The sequence below is a fragment of the Oncorhynchus masou genome, chromosome 23 (assembly GCF_036934945.1).
Source record: "Oncorhynchus masou masou isolate Uvic2021 chromosome 23, UVic_Omas_1.1, whole genome shotgun sequence".
Lineage (NCBI taxonomy): Eukaryota > Metazoa > Chordata > Actinopteri > Salmoniformes > Salmonidae > Oncorhynchus > Oncorhynchus masou.
In genome coordinates this window covers 50,855,880-50,861,917 of record NC_088234.1, presented here as the reverse complement: position 1 = coordinate 50,861,917, position 6,038 = coordinate 50,855,880, and positions in this window count along the sequence as shown.

Genomic DNA, 6,038 nt, shown 5'->3' with positions numbered 1-6,038 from the left:
CCATCTCTAATTTAAAAAAATAAAAAGGAGAGAGAGACATACTGTATGCGCATATTTCATGACAGGCTTTTGGCTATATGTAACATGTAGATAAAGATGTACAGATGGATCATACAATCAACATTATATAGTCTACAATTTTACCATCTGATACAGCAATTTAAGCCAGCCTACATTATAGGCTGCCATCCATTCCTCGTGGACCAGACACGGAGGCAAGCCTCATTTCAAAGTCAGCAGTGCCATAGCTATAGACATTTCCCTAAAACCCATTAAAACTAATAAGCATGCAATTACAAGAAATAAGCCCAGGAAATATACATATCAAAACACAGGAGCTGTCATATTGCATGTACCAGGCTCCTCATTCCAACCATGTGGTCCAGGATTATAATAAGTGTGTTTCTCTGTAGAAAGCAGATTCATGACTGAAGAGTACTGTACGTAAGTAGTGTAAGTAGTGCTCACTAATGAGCTGGTCATAATGATCTGTTTTAGAGGCACAGATAGTTGTCTTCATTTGACACAATAGGAATATCACATTATGTTGTGTGTGTGTGTGTGTGTGTGTGTGTGTGTGTGTGTGTGTGTGTGTGTGTGTGTGTGTGTGTGTGTGTGTGTGTGTGTGTGTGTGTGTGTGTGCGTGCGTGCGTGTGCGTGTGCGTGTGCGTGTGCGTGTGCGTGTGCGTGTGTGTGTGTGTGTGCGTGTGTGTGTGTTGGCAGTGGTGGGAAGGGTCAAACGAAAGCTGTCAAAAAAGCATTCAAAAGGGATGCAGGAATAAAGGAGATGTGTTGATTTCCCTCTGACCCTTTCCCATTCGCTCTGTCCCTCGTCATCTATGTCCCGCTACTCACTCATTCTCTCTCTCTCTCTCTCTCTCTCTCTCTCTCTCTCTCTCTCTCTCTCTCTCTCTCTCTCTCAGTCTGTGTATTTTTCTCTCCCTCCTCTTTACTAACTATCTCTGTCTCTGCATTTCTTCCTCTCTCTTTAAAGATGGGCAAGGTGTCAGAAAGGGATACTGGTGGTGGGTTGTGATATGCAAAACAGGGCCTTCGTACCCAAAGTAGGCTGTGAGATGAGGTGTCAGCATGCTCGGCTCATTGATGTATGAATGCGGAGAATCAAACGCGTCAGACGACAGACGAGGGGAAAGGTGAGACAGGCGCGCGGCAAGCAGCTGTACATCCGCGTCAAGGTGCTGCCGTACGAGCCCTCTCCCTCTCTCTTCCTCTCTCCCGTTCTCTCCGTCTTTTCCCTCCTTTATTTATTTATTTGTCTCTTTTCCCTCTCTCTATCCTCGCTGCCACTGAAGAGGCCACAGCCTAACAAGGTACACTGGCCACAAAGGGAAGGAACACAGCTACTCAGAGGAATTAGCATATTCCCGGGGGAATAACAACTAAATTGATACAGAGTAAACCCCCCACACCCCTCCACACACATATTCTTCTTTCCTCAGACCTCATCCTAGGTGTTGTGGTGTATTATTCATTAATATGTGTAAATCCCTGTTTTTGTCAATATGTAGGATGAGAATGACATCTCCGAGCTAGCGTCGCCGTGTGTCTCGCTGTCCGGTTCATTGCCTTCATCGTCACTCAGAGTGATGGAGAGAAAAAAAGGAAAAGACAAAAGAGAGAGAGAAACCAACCCTGGCAGAAGAGGAGACTTTACAGCCATGTCTGTGGTGAGTTGTTGAAGCCAGGAGCAGATTTGTGATAATGAGAAGAGTAGTCAATAAACTTGGACTTATGACCCAATCTTGGATTTATGGTTTACTACACTAGATTTCTCCCGGACGGTCTACGAGAGGCTGTAGTGTTGTCCCCATTTGCAAGAGACCTTACGGTTAAAACATTGCATTTGTGAGTAATTTAATGCTGGTTATAAGACTCACTATAAAATAACACAAACTTCATGAATGCATTGCCTCAATTTCCTATGATGTGATTGTCTTCACCAGTGACTAAATGTGTTGGTCGTGGGTGTATATCTCACTGGACTCTCTCTCAGCCACAGCTGCTGGTGAAATAGAACTGTCTGGGACACAGGGGAGAGAGACTTTATTGATGACCAGACCTAGCAGTCAGCATCACATAGAACGCTGCTCTTATTGAATTGGCCAGATAGCCACTAAAGGCAATACTCAGACATCTGCTAGCTTATACAGTATATAACACAAACCATGTGCTAGACAGTCACACTGACTGCATCTGTCTATGAGATTGATACTTCAGTAGTAGCCACAGATAGGATGCCTTGGCGTACCCAGTGGATGTGCTGTTTTGTATGCAGACCACCAGTGACATAGGGGGATACTTATATCCAGGATATTATATTAGACACAAGTTAGGTGGCGAACAGCTCCTTTATGAAAAACGGTGCACTTCTGTGATCTCCTTGCTGCCAGTCTAATTCAGATTAGCCACGGAGGCAATACAGTGCTCTGGTTGTACCAAGTTAAGATTTCATTTAGATTTCATTCATGTTTTAACATATCGACACAGGAATAACCCATCAAGGAGAAATACGGTTTCAGCTTGTGCCTCCTGCGCATATGGCAGCAGTGCACCATTCATTGTGGAATGCAATATGTATGGTGTGGTTTTCAATTTCCACTTGTGTCATACAAAACCATGGAGGTTGTTCTTTGATCCATCAGAGGTCCAGTACCATTGTGCCTCCAGTACATAGATATTCAGAAATAGAAATAGGAATCGCATGGAAGATATCCAGGTAGGACAGCAATCTAAAGCTTAACCACCCAATGTCCGTAAAGGTATGGAAGCAATAGAGTATATCACCATTGCATTCCAGTCTATCATTGATGTCAAAATAGATAGACGGTATACTTGGAGATACACAATGTACATTGACGTTAATCAGACAGAGTGTTAGTGTCCACATTCAGATTCATGTGAACGCTGTCAGATAGCAGTCTCTGCTCTCTGATGTGATTTTTTGGGGCACAGCGGCTGATGCAATAGCGATATCTGCATGCAGCCCTCCACCCTCCCTACTCCCTCATCCCCACAGTGGTGCTGGATAACGGACTCTCCTGTTAAGCTCCTGTAATGCTCAGGGTGCTTGGTCTACCACATTGTTTCATTGTTATACAGAGGAGCTCTGTGTATATGCAAGAGAGGAGGACGGAAAGACAGACAGACGGATAGAGAGGTCATGTGATAGAAAGACTGGGACAGCCACATAGAGAGAGACGGAATTCCAGGTAGATTTAGACCTCTCTCTCTCTCCCTTTTCTTCTCTCTCACTATCTCTCTTCCTATGTCTTTACCTTCTCTCCCTTTTTACCCCCCAATATCTCTGTCTTCCTGTGTGAGGTGGTAGCCAGTCCCCAGCACATTGTAGAGTGAGGAGTCTTCAGACGGAGTACTGCTGGAGAGAGAGAGGGTGGTTGTCATGGTATTGTATGCACTGGAGTGCAGGAAGGGTAAAGCAGATGTCATTCTAATAATGCTGGCTAGCCGACATGCTAGCTAACACACAGGGCCTAAACCCACCCGGATGAGACTCCAAGCCCCCTCGCTAACTGCTAATGCTACTTTATGAGGTGCAAGCGTAAAAAGACCATACCTGCTTCATTCTGTATGTTTAAGGTGTTCCGCAAGGCATTAGCAGGCAGGATTTATGTTTATTATATTTTGTAAGCATCAATTTTGAAATGTGATTGTATTATTCCAAAAAGACATGCGTCCTGGTGGGTTTGAGCCTGGACGAGAAGAGCTTTTGGTCTCTGCTTGTATGGCCACAGTCATTAAATGTTTTGTAAAGGAGTTGAAAAGTGTAGTTTCAAATAAAGTCACGGTTGAGATGCAAAACTCTTACAACATGTCTTTACCGTTGCCATTTTCTCACTATTATCCTTTTTTTATTATTATTTTTTTTTACTTCTAGGCAAATAATAGAGCCCTCTTTCTTTTCATTATTTTCTGTTAAAAAAAATGCTCGTTTTTGGAAACATGTTTGGAAGACATGGTTTGGAAACGCCATGTCTGGTCTAGCTGGTTGTGGTAATACTTACTTATTCAGGATACAAAACACCTTACAGCATACAATCTTTAAGAGGTTCCTGGCTGCATACTAATGTTTACACATACAGTGGTGAACAATATTCCTTCATTAGCAGGTATGACACATCTATAGGCCTTATACAGTAGTGTGTTTTATGGGTGTGTGTGGGGCAGTTTTACGGGCGGTGAACGGAGAGTGCTGTCTCCTCTGTCCTTCTATCCAGGACGCGTTCATTACCTGGCGGCTGGCGGACTCAGGAGTATCGCTTAATAAAAGTTAATCATGAGAAACTTGTTCATTAATTACAGTTCCGCTGGCTGCCTAGCGCCGCTCTTCATGCAATGGCTGTACCCCCCCACCCCCACCCCACTCGCCTGCCGGCCTCCACTTCTCTGTCCCCCCATCTACCTATCTTTCTCCTCCTTCCTTTCTCTTTTTCTCCATCTATCTTTCTCTCTTTGTCCATCCCACCGTTCTCAATCCTCTCTTTCCCTCTCTCTCTCTCTTTCTCTCTCTCTCTCTCTCTCTCTCTCTCTCTCTCTCTCTCTCTCTCACTGTTTGTCTTTCTCCCTCTCCCTCTCTCTCAGTCACACACAATGGGCGTTGCATTTTTCCCCATAGAGCTGAGGTAGTGTGGTGGAGTCCATGGTAGTCAGAGGTAGTCTGAAGCAGTCTGGTGCAGTCCACAGAGTTCCAATGTGGTCTGATGGGGTTCACTGAGGCCAGCTTTGGTTGGGCCAGGTTAGTCGAGAAGTCTGTCAGAGTCTCCTTTCTGGGCCATGACCTGGATCCTCCTGCAGACACCCCAGACAGACAGAAAGACACACATCTCCTGGGCCAAAACCACTAGGGTTTGGATCTGGAATGGAATCCTCAGAGTCTGAACATTTTTCTTCAGAGATCTCCTCACTATGAGGTCAGTGAACTTAACAACGCTTGTCGTTTAAGTGCACTGAGCTATGCAGAGGTTCACCAAGTTCTGCTTATGCTTCCAAGCACCATTGCAGCATGCCTTCTCGCTTGCCTAAATCAAACTGACTAGATAGTCGTCAAGACTCAGAGACAAGAAAAAGTGTTGAAGCCAGGGACTCCTCTAATATCTATTGACCTGTTTGAATATCTGTCAGTACTGTCATTTGCTTAACTAGTTGTTCAATGTTTCATTGTTTTGGACAACATTACATCCACAGACTAACCCTTTTTGAGATACCTACTATTTCCACAGGAAAAAGCCATGTGTACAGAGTGGATTTGTTTTTGTGAGTAAAAAGCATTGTTGTCCACCATACAGGTATAAAACCTTTTTTGTTTCCAAAGGTACAGTACCATTGCTGCACACTGTAAAACAGCAAGGTGGACACAGAGGCACATTTTCTATTCACACTTTATTTCCATTTCATTGCAAATACAGTCATTTCCATAAAGTGCTACCCTGGGGATCCAACAATAATAAACAATTATTAGTGCATTTAAAGCAGCACGTCCCTCTGCCCTCAACAACCAACACACTAACATATTCCGCACGGTGCTAGTGCCAAGCTGGACCAACCAATGTGGTGTGTGTGTGTGCGCTCAATCAGTGGGGGAATAGGGCTAATGCTGCTGAATGAACCTAATGACACTGATCATTATACCAAAAAGCTGCTGCCGCATCGTTCTGGACCCTGTGTGTCCACTAAATACAACAACTGTCATCATTATGTGGGATTACTTTGTGGTTTTAGATACAATCCTTGTTTATTGCATTATTTCATTGTTTCATACCTCCATCGATTCAGCCAAAATTGCCTTGAATTATGATTCTGAAACTGTTCATCTGCATTTGGCAAGCCGACCCCTGCAATTAGTCCTACAATGTTTCACTAACATAATTGGTGATGACAACTATCTCATGCACTGTGTACTATATCATCCACAAAGCATGGTGTCATTATTATCATTTAAAAAATGATACCTCATGTTAGTTAGAAATCAGACATTTTTATTTCTTTATTAATAAACAGGG